The sequence below is a fragment of the Pseudochaenichthys georgianus genome, chromosome 17 (genome assembly GCF_902827115.2).
Source record: "Pseudochaenichthys georgianus chromosome 17, fPseGeo1.2, whole genome shotgun sequence".
NCBI classification, from domain to species: Eukaryota; Metazoa; Chordata; class Actinopteri; order Perciformes; family Channichthyidae; genus Pseudochaenichthys; species Pseudochaenichthys georgianus.
Genome location: NC_047519.1, coordinates 6,352,482 through 6,370,998, shown reverse-complemented (window position 1 = coordinate 6,370,998; position 18,517 = coordinate 6,352,482). Strand labels below are relative to the sequence as shown.

The following is an 18,517-nucleotide window of genomic DNA, read 5'->3' as shown; positions in this document are numbered from 1 at the left end:
CAAAACGGGATCCCTCTCTTAAATGTGTGTCAACCACAAACCTTATTTTGAGCTATTTTCCAAAATCCTATGGAGAAATTGCTTTGGTTTTTGACGAAGGAACCGGAAGAAGTTTACTTCCGGGTTTTAGGACGCGTCACTGCGGTTCTCTATAGGCAACCAATGTAACTGAGCAGACTGATGACTCAGACTTTATCAAATAAGTCATCTCTTTTCAATTATATTACATTTTTATTGTTTTGCCTAGAGGTTGCTATTTCCAAATGTTGGCTAGACTTCGAAAGAAACTGCATAACAATACTGAAGTGCAAAACAATCTTCATAGAAAAGGAGTGCCAGAGATACGTATAAATGTGTTAAAAAACCCAATATCAAATGTGATCAAGGAAAATATGACAAAATGAACCTGAAGAAACAAGAATTGACTTTACTAAATGAAAACGTCCACATTTTATTGTTCTCAAAATGACAATGCTAACATGCTAATGTTTACCATGGTCTCTAAGTATAAACAAAGTAACATTTGCTAACTAGCGCTAACGTAAAGTACAGCTAATGCTGAATGGGATTTAACTTGTAATGCAAGTTTTTGGACATAACACAAAGTATCGCTCACGTTCAAATGTTGCCCTTTTGCAGAACTGAGGAAAGGATCACCAATGTTCGTATGATTCATCCTGACGGGGACATCAGTCTGGAAGTGAGTTAGCATATTAGCAATTCTGCTTCCCTCGTCTTGAAGTCAATGTTTTTTTGTATGTATTAGTGGTCAGATGACTTAAAAAGGTCTGATTAACACAAGCGTTTTGTTATATGATATACAAATGAGTCAGTAAATATCCCAATGGTGAATGTCCAAAGCTTCTAGCGACCTCGATGTAGTTTGCCAATAGCCTCATTTTACTTTTGGCAATTGCATTGAAACTTCACAAAGTAGTGTTGATATGTGGAGATTATCCTGCTGAACAAACATATACCATAAGCAAATGTTTGCCACAGTGCTTATTTCCTGCCGAAATCCAACGGACAAATCCCATTGCTTTTTGTTCACTTTCTTGTCAGCCTACAAAAAGACATCAGCACTGCACCAATATATTACACACAAAATGACCTCATGGAGGTGTTGAGAAAATAGTTGAGACTACTGTATCACTAAAGACCAACATTGCATTTGTTCTTCTTTTGTTCTGATTCAATCATTGTTGGGACATTTTATGAAAAGACATCATGATCCCAACGTCACAAGGTTTTTTATTAACATAAATTAACACATGTAAACAAATAGTACCTCAGGCACTTTGAGGAGCTATCACATTTACCTTTTCACCCACCTGTAGCTAAATTCGAGCTAACCAGTCCACAACTTCACATAAACATATTCTATAAAGCCAGTGCCTGTCACAGTAAAAAACATGATTAGAAAAAGTAAGCTAATTCCCTCCCAAATTGTCTTTGCCATGCAGCTCCCTCTCAGCTCTCCTCAGTCAGAGTAGACGGTTTCATGTCCATGATGCTAGCCAGGGCTTTAAACGGCTGTCCCCAGTCACCAAGGGAGCTAAATTCCCCCGAATCGTCAATAACCCAGGACTCCTCTATGGAGCTGAGCGAGCCAGCCACCGAGCCGCAACCCTCGTAGGCGTATGTCGCCAACGAATCATAGGGCGGGGCGGCGTAACCCTGCTCACTCTCCTCCAACCGCTGTGTGATGAACTCCCTGATCATTATAGCATCGCCTTCAGTTACTTTGCCGCGGGGAGGGGTTGGCGGCGCCTTGTTGTTCTTGGCAGCGATGACACTGGCTGTCTGACGGTGAATGTCAGGTGACCGTACGTTGTCGAAGCGGCTGCTGAGATGTAGCAGGACGCCGTCTCCATAGCCATTCTTCTCCTTCTTGGATATGCTGCTGTGAGCGCTGGTGCGCTGGGAGTGTGTATTGCGCAGAGTGCCCATGTCGAACGCGTGAGTGTCAGCCTCGCCGCCACCTTCGTCGTCATAGTGAATAACATTATCGCGGATGTCCTCTTTTGATGTCATCAGAGTCTCTTTCTCTTTGCGGCGTCTCTGGCCCATGTATAATGCTGCAATGACTGCAAGACACAAAAAAATACATGTCAGAGGTAGTTAACATTGTACATACAGTTTAGTACAATACTCAAAAGATTATGTGAATACGACTTTTTACCATACAAAGTGAAACATATCCATTAGAGACTAGCACCAGTTATCCCCCATACTATACAGTATGTCATATCCATGATAATAAAATAAATGCTTCTGCATATTCCCTTCAAAGGATGATTTATTTTTGAGGGTGGTAACATAAATCCAGTTGGTCATGAGCAGTGAACGTCTTTTCAACCACAGTATGACTGCCACCAGAAAAACACAGTGTTGTGTGTTACTGTTTTAATCTGCTGGCGTCTTTGACTAAATGGTACAGCTGATCAATGTGGCCATGAGAGTCTGGTATGTAACTTGGCAGTGCTAGTTCTAATGGAGGACCCAATACTGAACAATAGTCGCGGTGTCACATTCAAAAACAGGACCAAGCATTTGTTATTGTACACCCTTTTAAGGCTGCAATGTCTCGGCCCATTTCACTAACAACTGTATTTATGTGATATGTAAGTGTCAAAGATAAGGTGCAGCATTTTCTCTTTGACCATCCGTTGTAAAACAAAGTTTTTGATACACTTAAAACAAATAAAGTATTCCCAGAAATACAAACGTGGATCCTGCAGCTTATAACCCCTACCAGTCCACACTACTTACGTGTGTGATGTGTGGGGACCTGAAGACCCTACGTTTCCTAGCTTTGTGAAACTTTAGGTCTTTTATCCTTTTTGATTCAGGTCACAAAGCTTCGCGGCATTTTGTATTAAATTCGAAATGTTCTACATCTGACTCACAGTGGGTTCAGTGGGTTCAGTGAGTCCTACAGCTACAGTATAGCTTGTTTACGCTTTGAAGGCCTCCTTCGCGGTTAGTTTAGAGAGAAGGAATCTTAATCTTTTCTTTAAGGCCCTGCATATAAAAAGGTTTTAACTAAATATATTTACATTTGTAATGCCTTCCCAATTATCCCTTTAATTGTTTATAGCCTACTGTATGTTTATTTCATGGATATTTCTCTGTTTTCTGGTGTGTAATAAAGATTTCATGTGACACATAAAATGGATTTGTTGATGGGAATTAATGTCACTAATGTGAATAAATTAACTCTAGGTTAACGGTACTCTTGCTATCACTACTCACCGACACTATAAACCTTGTCCCTCATGCTAGCCCTGACAACACCGGTAAGCACACCTTCATCTAGGCTGCACTGCTGTACGTGTCCTGACTTGTAGTGGTTCTCTCCTCTATCTACACTCTTCTTGTCATCTTTGTAAAACGATATCAGACTGGTAATTGACACAGCTATTACTTCTAGTTAAATTCTGTGTGGCTAAAATGAAAAGCTTTGTTAAAATATGCAAGCGCACGAAAGTCAAAGTCAGCTTTATTGTCAAAAATTCTACATGTGTTATACATCCAGACATTTCGAAATATCGTTTCCCGCAGTCCCACAGTGTGACATGTATACATCAAACAAAAAGGGCCTAGATAAACGTGGTATACATTAAACAACACAAAAAGGGCCTATATAACCGGGGTATACAGTTTAAAATGTTAATAATATATTTAAAGTGTTCCAAGTGCAGTTTCAGTGTAAGTCAGTTGAAACGATCTTAAGTTGGCGTGACGTTGAAGTCGTGCGACCTTGCTGCTGTACTGGCTTGTAGTTTGTTTATAGCATAACGTTAGCATTTTGCTTCTGGCGACTAGATTTATGATTAAAAAATTATAATTCACAATTGCAAAAGGAAAAAAAAAAAGTTTTAAGTGAACTAAATTCAAACAGTACTGCCTTTGTATGGGAACCAGTTCTGAAGAAAAAGCTCTGATTTAAAAAGAACACTTAAATATCATTGAAATACATATTTTTATGCTAGCAGAAACATGGAAAAGCTGATGTGTGTATCCTGATAGCAGATCTAACATCATGACACTTCACTCCCAGGTTTGGTCTGTATTAATGTATGTCAGTATATGTATGAATATATCTTATATTGAGTATGCATATATTTGTGTCATATATTTCTGTCTTTATCAAGTAACTTCTCTGCAAACCTCACTCCAGCGAATACACATTTGGAATAATAGTTTGAACGAATTCGGGAATATGACATGGCTGGAGGAAGCAAATCAGAACAGTTCTAACACCATCGTTTAACTTCTGAGAAATAAGGGGACACACTGTCCCTAAGGAGTCAATAACAGGGAGAGATGTAAGTTATGTAATAACTGAATTTAAAGTTTTGGGAAATGTCTTATCCTGGTTTTCCATGCAAGTAAACAAGTCCATTTCTGAGGCGCTTGTCCCCAGTCTCTTTCTTAAAGGGGACCTATCATGCACAATGCACCTTTGTACGTCTGTTATACATGAACATGTGTCCCTGGTGTGTCAGGGAACTCACCAAGTGTCAGAACACACAACCCTCTCTCTTTTCCTCCATACCCAAAATCTCTAAAAACGGGGCTTTAACAGATCTGATACAGACTAATACAGATTTGAAAATAGTCTGACATCAGTGACGAGGAGCTCCGCCTATATTGCCAACTCTCCACCTATCAGGGGAATGAGAGGTTGCCATGGCATGGTAACAGCATGGTAACATGACACTCATAACTCTGCCCCCTCCTTTGCAGGGGGGCGTGGTCAGCTGCAGCTCATGCAAAGACACGGTGGAGGAGAGCAAAATAGAGCGAAATGAGGCATAGCTAAAATACATGATCTGTTTGGTATTTGAAAAAGAAAACGTATAAATATACCTTATCTAGGTATGGCCCTACAATATATTATTGCATGATAGGTCTTCTTTAAAGGTCCCATGTCATACTTTTGCGGTTATTACCCGTCCCCTTGTGTGTTATGTAGCTTTTTATGCATGTAAACGGTCTGCAGAATCACAAACCCTCAACGTACACCCTGTAGCGAGTAAAACTCTAACACAGAAAATACCTGTCTATGCTGCCCCAGAACGCCTCGTTGGAGATTTCTATTTTTTCATTGTTTACTTCTTGGGTATAGTGACGTATTTCGGGTATAGTGACGTAACTATCCTAACTCCGCAGAGCCGTTACGTTTGGACCAATCCACGGACTTCCTCTCTCACACACACACACACACACACACACACACACACACACACACACACACACACACACACACACACACACACACACACACACACACACACACACACACACACACACACACACACACACACACACACACACACACACACACACACACACACACACACACACACACACACACACACACAGGGCCAGACTGGGACAATAAATCAGGTTGGGAATTATACACTCAGCCAGGCCACTACCAGTTTTTTTTGGTGCCATTTTGCTGGATTTATTTGTCCATCCATCCATCTTCTCCCGCTTACCCGTGGTCGGGTCGCGGGGGTAGCAGTTCCAGCAGAGAGCCCCAAACTTTATTTTCCCTGGCGACATCAACCAGCTCTGACTGGGGGGTCCCAAGGCGCTCCCAGGCCAGCGAAGAGATATAATCCCTCCACCTGGTCCTAGGTCTACCCCTTGGTCTCTTCCCAGCTGGACGTGCCTGGAACACCTCCCTAGGGAGGCGCCCAGGTGGCATCCTAACTAGGTGCCCGAACCACCTCAACTGGCTCCTTTCGACGCGAAGGAGGAGCGGCTCAACTCCGAGTCCCTCCCTGATGACTGAACTTCTCACCTTATCCCTAAGGGAGACACCAGCCACCCTGCGGAGAAAACCCATCTCGGCCGCTTGTATCCGCGATCTCGTTCTTTCGGTCATGACCCATCCTTCATGACCATAGGTGAGGGTAGGAACGAACATGGCCCGGTAGACAGAGAGCTTCTTCTGGCTCAGCTCCCTTTTCGTCACAACGGTGCGGTAAAGCGACTGCAGTACCGCTCCCGCTGCTCCGATTCTCCGGCCCATCTCACGCTCCATTGTTCCCTCACTCGAGAACAAGACCCCGAGATACTTGAACTCCTTCACTTGGGGTAAGGACTCATTCCCTACTTGGAGTGGACAGTCCATCGGTTTCCTGCTGAGAACCATGGCCTCAGATTTGGAGGTGCTGATTTATTTGTCATACAACATAACTACAGGGGTACAATTTACAAACCTATTCACAATGACAGGTACCAAGAGTATCAAATAGCATTTCATCCAGCTGAGCTTTAAAATGATGCAGGGGAACCAAAATGCTCAGTTTAAAAAAAATGTGCTGAGTGTTCCAAGCTAGAGGACCTTCGCACATAAAAGCTTTAGTACCTAAAACAGTCCTAGCACTTGGCACATGTAATAAAAACACATCCTGAGATCTTAGGCAATAGCTACTTGCGACTCTCTGTGAGAGCAGATGGTGTTTTATGAATATGTACCAATGACTGAGCCTCCGAACAGTAAGTGAAGGCAGACCTGCCCTGGCATACAGGGTACAGTGATGAGTAAGTACTTCACAGTTAGTAACAAATCTCAGTGCACTGTGATAGGCCGGCATCTAACTTGACCAGGTAATGGGCAGGTGCATTCATGTAGATCAGATCCCTATTGTCCAGCACAGGTAAAAAGATCACAGAGACTAGCCTGTTCCTGTCCTCAAGTGAGAAACAGGACTTGTTTCTGAAAAAGAAACCTAGCTTCACCCTCAGCTTTATAAGCAGATTATTGACCTGAAGTTTAAAAGTAAGACAATCATCAAGCCAGATACCTAGGTATTTATAACAGGTAACCACTTTGAGTACTTTTCCTTGAGCAGTAACAATATCCAAAGCTATCTCCGGTGTCTTTTTGGCTTTTGAAAATAGCATTACCTTAGTTTTATCAACATTTAAAAGAAGCTTTAGTTCAGAGAGCTGAGTCTGAATAATATTAAAAACAGCCTGCAATTTAACACCAGCCTCCTTAATGGAGGGACCTGCACAATACATCACGGTATCGTCCGCATAAAAATGTAAAGTTGCTTCATCCACATTTTGACTTAAACTGTTGATATAGATGGAGAATAATAGTGGATCTAAAACAGAACCTTGTTGTACACCATTTGTAATGTTTAACCACTCAGAAGTGAGCCCCTCAAAATGAACACATTGGGACCTTTCAGAGAGGTAGTTCACAAACCACCCACTGCATGGCTGGATATGCCAATACTGGCCATCCTCTGCTTCAGGATATGATGATCGATGGTATCGAAAGCTTTGGAAAGATCAATAAACAGAGCTGCACAACTCTGCTTTTTGTCTAAGATACCCGCAATATCATTCACCACTTTCATTGTCGCAGTGATGGTGCTATGTTATTTTCTGAAACCTGACTGATGTTTAAATAGGATAAAAACACCTTTACCTGCTCACTCAATAGGCTTTCAAGAACCTTGGCCAGAACTGACAATTTAGAGATGGGTCTATAATTATTTAATAAAGTGGCCTCAGTGAAGGGAAAAACCCCAAAAGGCATATATTGGCCTCTTCGTATAAAAGTATACAGGGGGTGGTACAATATATGAAGAGGCTCTCTGCTCTTTCCGCTTTTATTTTCTGTCACGATCTTGGTGTTATGTCACGGTTTTAGTTTTGTCTGTCTGGTAATGGGTTCTATTTCGTCCCTACTGACTGCCAGAGGTGGTGCTTTAGCACTGGATATGTCCATCGCGCACATGCGCAGCTCGAGTACCAATAACAACAAAGTCACCTGTGATCAGTGTTGGGACTAACGCGTTGCAAACTAACGCGTTACTGTAACGCAATTACCTTTTGCGGTAACTAATAACGTTACTAGTTACCTATTCCTATTCAGTAACGCTGTTATAGTTACTGTGATTTAAATGGGTGTGTTACTGCGTTACATTATGTGATCCAACTGAACCGAATCTCCCTGCGGATGTAACTTACAGGCGAATACAGCGATGTCCTCTCACAGTACCATGGAAAAGTGAGAGTGACCAGAGAGGAGTGATGATTGGTTAACGCGGGGTAACATTTCAGGGTAAGCCAATCAAAGACAGAGTTGGGCGGGTCTTGCCTTATGGGGAAAATACACAGGCACACACACACTTGCTAACACACACATACAAGCCCGCCTTAACCTGCCATCAGGCCCTGGGGCTGATAGTTTTTGTAGGCCCCCTATTTAAACAACAAATCAAAGTCATTTCCTCGGCAGGCTCTGTGATCGCACTTCTCCACTCTGCTCTACGCGCGCCTGGTCCTCTCCTCCAGATGAGTGACGTATCAGGCCTCCCTCATGTATCTGTCCGGTTGCCGTTGGCTCCCCTCCACGTAGCAAGTCCTCGTCGTCCTCTCCATCTCCTCCAACAGATAATGTCCCTCCTGTCTGTTTTTCTTCTACCGCTATTCCATCGCTATCAGAACCAGACGGCCTACTTGGCTCCGAAGCCCTGTGGCCAGCACCGCTGCCGCTCGGTACAGAACTCATCTGTCCTTCCTCCTCATCCTGGCCTACAGGTTTAAAATAACCTGTAAGCTTCGGCATTTTTTGTAATAGCTGCTTGTCTCGAAACTCCTTTTCCCTCAACAATTTCCTTTTCCGAACGCCACTCTCAAACCTTTTCTTCTCCGACATTTTCTCCTAAACAACCTTCATCTGTCACTCAATCATTCGCAATTTGAATATGTCACATGTGAAACATATTCTCATTCTGATTGGCTGTTAAGTGGTGCCCACTGACTGTTTCGGAGTCATCATGTTTGAGAAAAATCTCTGGAATCCATCGATCTGATTGATTAGCGGAGCAAATTATCAAAATACTACAGAGGGAAGATATTTTCGTTTGGATTACTGGTCTGAGGGAAGCTCACCAGTGTGTGTGTGTGTGTGTGTGTGTGTGTGTGTGTGTGTGTGTGTGTGTGTGTGTGTGTGTGTGTGTGTGTGTGTGTGTGTATACGTGTGTGTGTGTTTGTGTATTTTTGCATTTGTGTGTATTGTGTTTGTTTCCCGGGGAAAACACTCACGAGAAACACCGGCTGTTGTTATGCCTGCTGTGACGTCAAGTTACTCCGTTCTCCGCTTGTAATTATGCCGTTACAAGCTTCAAAGTTGTATTTATCATCTGAATTTGCCGAAACAAGTTTAATATTCTGAAAGCCAAGACTTTGTTTATTTGAAATCAGATGAAAACAAACTGTAACAGACCCTGCCGTGTTATCTATGATTACATTCATAATTTCAGCCGGAGGGAGGGGGGGGCGGCGGCGCTGTGGAACAGCAGAATGGCGAGTGAGAGCTGTCATCTTCCCTTTACAAGCTTCAAAAATGTATTTATCGTGTGATTTTGGAAATAAAAGTTTCATATTCTGAAAGCCAAGACTTTGTTTATTTAAAAAAAAATGTAAAACACCCGAAATAAAAAATATATATATTTGAAATATATATATTTGTTTAGTTGGCTCATGATAGACCACAATCTCCGTAGGCCCCTGGGCTTCAGCCCAGGTCAGCCCGTGTATTAAGGCGGCCCTGCACACATACACGGCAACGCCCACCACCAGCACACACACACACACTATGGCAGATGCAAGTATCAGCGAGAGCAGCAGCGCATTTACAACTTGGAGATATAACCACTATTTTCAAATTGTGGGGATAAAGGACGCAACAAATATTACTGTCAAATGTGAACTGTGTGCAGGACAGAAAGCATTGTCCACATCGAATAACATCAATGCCAATCTCCTGAAGCACCTAACTAATGTTGCTACATGTGGGGAGTTGTCTTTTCTCTTACGGTGCCACAGAACAACACAAACACTTGTATTTGTATTGTTATTATTTTTAAAGTAACGTAAAGAGCAGTAACTATAACTAGTTACTTTTTAAAAGTAACTAGCCCAACACTGCCTGTGACCCACGTGACACCGGCTATATCAGCCGGTGTCGTCAGAGGATCTGTTTATTTTCATCTTCTCGCTGTGCGAGAGTACCGTGGCTAAATTTTTGTAGCCTACAGCGTTCAGGTTTGAACGTTTGATCTGAGGGATTTCTCTGCAAACAGCTGGCCGCGTGCAGCTTCGCGACTGACAGTCAGAGCTACGGGTTGTTTGCGTCCTCCAGGAGCTGTGGCCGGCTGTGCAGAGCCTCGACAGACAGGTTTGTGTCAACTTGTTGCTGGTGATGGCTGTGTCCCTGCACCCTCTCCCAGCTAAGTTGTCCTGATTGCTGTCTTATTTATTGTTTGGCTTAGACTTTCTGGTGACCACAGTGTTCCCGCTTCCTCTCCCATAAAGTTGCCCTTATTATGCTCTTTTGAAAGTTCTGCTTGTGGCGTTGTGCCCGAGCTATCATTAGCATTTGAGTCCCAGCTTTAGCTGCGTCTCTCATTCAATTTAGTATGGAAAGCCCAGGGTGCCATATTTTGCCCGTTTTTTGTTTAGATGCCGAGAGTAAGGTAAGTACTGGCCATGGTTACTACTGTAACTACGGTCCAAGGCCATGTAAGCACTGGCCATGGTTACTACTGTAACTACTGTGGGTTTTTGAGTGAGATGCGGCACAGCAGCCTGTCAGTTTACTCTTGCTAGGTTAGTTTGGCTATTATCATTTACATTTATCTGCAACAATGGATATCAGGAAGTGGTTCACGAAAGGAATATGGCAACTCAGCGCCAGATGCAGGCACATTAGAAGAAATCAGTTACGTTACCAACGAGCTAGCAAGCCAGCCAGGGACAAGGGACGCTGGCAATCAATTATATTTTGAAGATAAATTGACTCTCAAGCCGGCTCTCTCACAAACTGCTCTGTGCGCAAGCAGACCGCTGCACAGTGCACGTACGCTCTCTGCCTCGCTTAATCTCTCCCTTTCTCTCCATCGCTCAACCTCACTCCACCTCTCCACCCTGTGTGCGCTCCTGAAGTTTGCCTGCTTGCTTGCCCAAGTTGGCACAGCTTTACAAATGTGCCACAAAACCAACCAACCAGGCCGCCTGAAACTAGATGTTGGATCTCAGTGGAGCACGTGGGATAGACAAGAGCAGGCCGGTTATAGCGATTAGGAGATACACGGGGCCAGTGATAATTGCGAGAAGACACATGAACAGGAATGGAGAAAATACACATGATTATAGCATGTATCACCTGTTGCCCTTGTGTTTCTGCCTCCCTTACCCAGCTGTGTCTTGTCTTGTGATTACCCCTCTTTGTATGTAGTCTTGTCTTCCCCTGTGTGCCTTGCCAGTTCATTGTTTTTCCTGTCTCCCTCCATGTTGGTCACGATCATTTTTGGTATTGTATCTTCCTCGTGTTACTGTGTTTCGTGCCATGTTATTTATGTTCATCAGCTTTTTGAGCTCGCTTCTGTTTTGAAAGCCGCTTCCCTTTTAATCTGCATTTGGGTCCTACCATTTGCCGAACCTTAACATTTTCCTGCTTATTTCTCATTCATTTGGTCTCTCTTTCAGTTTGTTGACACAACAGTTTACACCTTGTTCCATCTCCTGCTGTATCATCAGGAGCAGGAAGGGCAGCTGCTTTAACCAGACACTCTGTGAGGCCGCTCTGCCTGACTGATGCCACCGCTGCTGCTGCTTACTGCCACATACTGCAGCCTGTTAGACAACACACACACTGCAACCCCTAGATTCCACTGGATCCGTCTGCGCTGCGGCGTTCGCAAAGATCGGCCACTCTAGTCAATGGGTGCTATTCCACAAGAATTATGGCGCGTTATGGCTCAGAAGCGTATCGGCGCTGGGCTCCGTTCACAATACGATGCAAGTCTATTTTCGACGCGAGGCGTTGCAGAGGTGCCAGGCAGGAAGTGGACCGGTCAGAGCTTCCAGTCAATCCCCAAAATAAACTTAAAATAAAATAATTTTGCAGACCCTATCCTTCCGTAGTCTTCGTAGGAGGAGAAATGCCAGCGTTCTCCTCCGTTCTCCTCCGGTTTACAGGCACTGTGTAAATTATATATATATAGAATAATTATGATGATGAATGCATTTTTTTACCACTAAAATACAGCAACACGTCTTTGATTCATGTCGTTTATAACTGGAATATTACAATTATGATTAACTCTGTCTGTACTAAGTAGCCTGTTCAGGAAATATGCCCAAATCAACAAAAACTGCGAGCCGGCACGCAAGACGCTCCGCTTCTGAAATGCTCCTGAAACGCGCCCGGTAGGGTATGACGCCGGAGGAGGCCGGACCAAAACCGCAACGTGACGCAGACGGACCCGGTGGAATCGAGGGGTCAGACTGATCCACACTGCAGCCCTGTTACACTGATCCACACACACATGCACTGCTGTCCATATACAGGTACTTTACTGCGTGTGAGTTGTTTTAAAGATCTCCTATAATCTCTCATATCCCTCTATTTCAGCCCTGTTAGAGAAGTGCTGATTCTGGGTCCTTAGCTTAAAAAAGAGGAGGGGGAGCTTATTGTGCCTGCTCAGAATTCTACGGAGATACAGCTAAATGCTGCCGTGATTAAACACCATATCATGTTCCAAACCACATCAAGGATTATTTCTGAAACAGCATGGAGCTCAAATGCATTTTTTCTTGCGGGGTTTACAACAATGTGAGTTCCATTTTTTATTTCCTGCTTTTTCACAAATACTCTCTCCAGTACAGGTTAGCTCTGAGTGTTAGCGATGCTTGCTAATGTAAACACAGACCATATTATGTCCAAAACACGTAGCTCATTGTTTCTGATAGCGACGTTTCTGATAGGGCCGTGGGTCCACATTTCCGATATTACATCATATCGGCAGCCAATCTGGATCAGCTCCGTTGTACCACCGTTTTTAGAGATTTGGATACGGAAGAAAAGAGAGAGGGTTTTATTCTTTGACACTTTGTGAGTTCCCTGACACACCGGGGACACATTTATGTATAAAAGACTTCAAAAAGTGCATTTTGCATGATAGGAGAGCTTTAATGCTGTTTCTCTATGACTATTGGAAGCTAGTGTCTGACTTATTTTAGTGTCATCTAAGCTGTGTCTAACGTAATCCCAACCTAAACTATTTGCGCTTTAAGTCCGTTATTTGGCAATATGTGATTAATGCAAGAGGATACCCAATAAAAGGCACTGGATACTATTTGTGTGTATTCTGCAAACAGTGTAGTGGAGTGTGCTGTTGAGATATACTGTCTTCTGTAGCTTAGTGTTTGGATGCATTGAGTCCACAGCTCCAGGATTTAATTTATTTGGAGAGCCAACCAGCGGAGCTGAAAGCACGCTCTCTGGATGCACTTGATGCCAGCTCGAGCCAAAATGTATTGGCCTACATTTCCCATGATGCTGTGTATTGTGTTAAATTAGGTCAATGTATGTTCCAAATTCCAAATACCTTTCTGTGTTCACCCTACTTCTCAAAAGAATCCGAGGCTTGTGTAGAAACAGTATCACATAATCAGGGTATTCAAACATGTAACTGTATTCCCTTACAGTTACATTAAAAAAAACATGTCATCTCTTCTCTGTAAGCGATGCTGTTCTGTAGGCTAATACTTTTAAGTGTGAATCTATACGCCTACTGTCTGAATCTGATTTTTGGTTTTCACTTTCATTGGTTCATTTGTTCTGTTTTTAATTCAGCAGGTGAACCTATATGTTCATAAAATAGTGTGTGTGAGCTTAACTGTGTGTATTAAACTAAAACGGAGCATTTCCTGTCAGCTCAGATTTTATTTCTGTTTTTTTAAGCTGTACTATGTGCTCATGTGTTTCAGTGTTGGTGTATAGGCTGCTGCCGGAATATGCTTCATGAAAGACAGCTTTTCCTATCAATAAAATAGTTGTTGATCCTAAATATCTTGGTCACATTGTTCTGTTCTCTTACATAATCTTAATTAGACATCAAAGATTGCGTGATCCATATGATCTTTAATTGAAATTGAATGTCTTTACAATCAGCAGCAAGTTCCACCATACAGGTCCATCAAACCCCCCCCCCCCCCCCCCCCCTCTGCCCTCCATTATAGAAGCAGTCATCTGATCTGTGAGGCAGATCAGTTCACAGAGAAGGAAACACAACAACATCCCCTCATGGTGTGCGCTAACAAAACCAAACAAGGTCATAGCACAGACTAGAAGCTGGGTTAATAGAAGCTTCCGTTATGTACTACAGTATATTGACATTTCAGCATGTTTAGCTCTTCGGGAGACTTAATAGAAAACCGTCTTGTGTATGCATCAGGGCTTTTCGGTGAACTTCTTGCTGCTTTAGGAAAGAAAAATGTACAGTATGGTACACCCGAGGATTGTAAAAAGGGATGAACACGGTTCCAGAATTAATAATAGGCCCTGTAGTAGGTCAGAGGGGAATTCAAATGAGAAGACACAGCTGTGTAATGGAAATCTATCAACTGTTCTCTTTGTGACACAGGTAAAGGCCAAATATACGGTGGCCAACAGGTGCAAACGCGCTATAAAGGTTCGAAACATTTCCATTAGGACAAACTCTCTGAAGCTTCAGAAACAATAGAAGATATAAAAACACCAAAACACGAAAAAAAAAAACATGAAAAGCTTGGAAACACAAAAAACATGTTCACCAACTTGAAGAAACATGCGCAGCATTTACTCAAAGTGCTGCATAAACAAAATGCTCCAAAAAGAAATGAAAAAGTGATGCACACATCTTGGAAAGGAACCAGAGTGCTATTTGACGTGCGGGGCGAGGTAACCTAGCTAAAATAGTAATATTGAAAGGAATAACGCCATCACATTGTTAAAATAAGCAGGTAAATGTAACATTTTAGGTAAGTTTAGAGTGACAGATGGCCAACTTTATAATCCCTAAACATCAACATCAATCCGGTCAGCTGTGCGTCACTTTTTTAGTGTCCCCTGGTTTCTGTTGTGTTTTGAGCTTCCTTGAGCATTTTTTATTTGCAGCGTTTTGTTTATGCAGTGCTGCACATGTTTTGTCAAGTTTGTGAAGATGTTTCTTCTTTTTGCATGTGTTTTGGCAAATGTGTGTGTTTATATAATTGCATTGTTTTTTATACTGCAGCGCGTTTCTCTTAATGTAAATGTTCTGGCCCGATATAGCGCCTTTGCATCTGTCGGCCACCATACAATCATCTGTTTGTAAAGATGCCTCCTTAAATCGTTACTATTGAAGAAAAAGCACCATATAGAGAACATTACAATAACAAATACAGTAAAATAAAAAGACCAGGATAATTTAAGAAGATACATTAGTTAGTTCCAACAGGTTCAGCAGCAGATGGGAGAATAATGGTGTTTTTATCGAGAGAGGTATTTCAAGTCTCTCCATGCTGTAATGTGCAGACAAACATACAGCTTTAACTCAGTCAAAAAACATATGAAACAGAATGCATTCCCCTCCCAGCAGCTCACCATAAATGAAAATAGGGCTGCAATTTTTTATTTTTACTTATCTGTTGATGTCTTTTTCAGATTCCCGTTAATCGTGATAAGGCTGACCAAACAATACTAGGGGGGTAACCCCGAGTTTTCCCTGAAGTTAGCCGGCTAAGCGAAAATCCTGCTTCGTAGTACAGGCCTCTGGATGCAGTGACACAACTATTTGGGAAGGCTTAGCCTTCCCTAGCCTACAGTACCCGCCGCCCCTGGATAGCCCCCATTTTTCTGTGTGTCATGAATGAAAGACAGCCCACAAACCTATCAATCATCAAACCGTGGGGTCTTATTTCACGTAATGTTGTATTTAGAGATGTACTACGGCAAAAGTATTCTCAGTCAGGACTTCCTGCAACAACACCACGCCGTTATCTTGATTCTGATTGGCCAGAAGACAATATCAAAGATGTTCTATTGAGAAGATGATCACTACGTGACAAAAGTTTTCAACACCGTTTCTCGTCTTCGGTATTTCCAGACAAGTGGCTACTGAAATCAATCTCACTAACTGCTGTCTGTGCAATTTACTCCGCGAGTTGGCGGACTTTATTTTTCTTACTTTAACATCATTTTTCATGGTGGGGCTAAGCCATGTATTGGTATGGCTGTTGCCTACCCCAGCCATACCCTGGTGCCGCCACTGCGCACACCCGCGACTGTTACAATGAAGGCTCGATATTCAGCTCACGGCATATAGGTGTAAGCAGGGGTAAAGTGCTATTTTTACAAGTGGGGAGTGGACCTCACCTCCTCTAGTACCTCATTCACACCCAGGGCTCTCGACTAACTTTTTTCCCCATCCTCCCGGAACCATCCCGAAATACAATCCAAGCCGTCCTGAAATTAATGTGGACCGTCCCGAATTTTGTTGTTGTTGTTTTTCTACATTATCATTAGTTAAAATCATTCAAAGTGACCTTTAACATAAATAAAACATCATACAAATCATTAGATGATAATTCATCAACCTTTTTATTTGAGTAAATCATTCAATCACATAAACAGAGGCAAAATATATTTAAACAAACACACAAACGAGAAAATTACTCTGATATTGAATCCAATCAAGTCCCATCCAATTATCAAAAATATCCAACACTGTGTCCTGAAGACAGAACCCAGAGTAACCACTAAGCAGGATGACAGTCTGTAACACAGTCAGGAGACCTTTACAGACGGCCCCGCCCCCTCGCACACAGACGGGACAGAGAGAGATCTCGTCTGGATCGGAAAGCTCGAAAATACATCATAGACGCATGTTGTAGTCTTAATGCATATTAGAAACGGAGTTGGTGAAACTAAAACTGCGATATAATGTGTATGTAGCAATAATACATATGACATATCTTTTTTAAATGTCTCCTGTACCGATAAAAAGTCTGATAACGTCGGAGCTTAACGTTACCACTGTCTTTAATAATTCCGGCCCGGGGCCCGTTTAATACCGGGGCTCGGTACCCATCCCTACATGGGGAGAGGCGCAGCATATTGCTAAGGACTAAATACGATGGAGGGTTCTCATCTCAGCCTTATTACTCATAGGGGATGAAGTAAGTAAATAAAGAGGCCGGCGCTCCAGGGTCTGGTTCTGCTGTGCGTTTTTGTGATGTAACGGTAAAACATTTCAGAATTCCTCCACGGGATGCCATTGTCATTGTACATCACTCAACCCGCAAAATACACACACTCAGTACATAGCTAGACCATAGAGAGCTAGACCCGCTAATTTGCGGACCTGGAATTCGCGGGCACATGCCAGCTGGGCGGCTGGCTGACAGCCAGCGGCACAGCAGTAGCTTCATGTGTGTGTATTTCGCGGGTTGCTAAATGTTTTGTGCGTGTGTGTTTATGTTGACAAGGAGGTTTAATAACTGTGTGCTACACAAAACGTGCAGTCGGTTTCATTTTCATCGCCGTTTGTAGTAGAGTTAGCAGGGTATTTTTATTTTAACTCTCGTCCCAAATTCGTCCCAAAATAATTTGTTATCCTCCCAGGTCCCGGGACGACGGGACGTCCTTAAGCTCGAGCCCTGTTCACACCAACGCAACTCCGGTTTAAGCTCCGTGCTAGAGCTTTTCAGGTTCAGAACCGGTTCTTCGGTTTAGCTCCGGCTCTTTTCACACCGCCCAGAGTCCGACTGGTGCTGCGTCATTGCGTCATCGTGTGCGTCATGACGTAACCGTTTGCGTGCCTGCTTCATAAAGCCAAACCACGCGGAAACCCCTCACAGCTCACACCGACAACAACAACAATGGCTGATTGTGCTCCAGCTTCCTCTGTACCTCTTCGGAAGACCAGATTCCCAGTAGGTAGCTGGTCTCTTCAGTGGACCACAGTTTCTCCATCGTTGTGTACAAACTGGATAAAACGCGGGCTTTTTGTTGTTGTTGTTCAGGAGTTGATCCCGCCCCTGCCCCCGCCTCGACGTAAGTGTGACGTATGCGGTGCTTTTGCTCTAGCCGGAAACATTTTTGGTGGTTGAAACAAACCGGATTCTGGAGCTAAGAGGCTGCTCCGCTGCGGTGTGAACAGGAAAACACGGTGCTTTTCAAGCTAAAGCTCCGAACCGGCCCTGAAACACCGTTGGTGTGACTGAGGTATCTGAGGTTCCTCACCTCCTCTAGTGGGGTCCGGAGGCAAATATTGAAGTTAAAAGCATCAATCTGGTACACTTTGAGAGCAAAATGAAGAGATCTATGGATATATCTCTCAACACCCATTTGAAACAGAACTGTAAACAGATTTTCTATTTCTTTATAGATATTTTACAAATCACTCCCCTTTTAAAACAAACCGTTTGAGACCCACTGAGATAACTAGACTAAAGTTAACTATCTAAACACAGTCCTTTACTTCACCTGAGCTGAGGTTATCTGAGACTCTCAGTCTGACAGGAGAGAGTTCTCCCTCCACCTTGTTGTTGAAAAAGCTCCTTATATCCGTTAGCTTGGCTGGCTAGCACCAGATGCTAACCACAACGATCTCCGATAGATACCCACCGGTGCGCGAGCTCTCTCTCTCGCTCGCACACGCACGCA

At 43.1% G+C, this 18,517-nt stretch overlaps 1 pseudogene; it reads right to left on the bottom strand.

Moving 5' to 3' along the window:
- Positions 1-1,298: 1,298 nt before the first annotated feature.
- LOC117462381 (cadherin-12-like) overlaps positions 1,299-18,517 on the bottom strand; it is a 110,542-nt pseudogene continuing 93,323 nt past the window's right edge.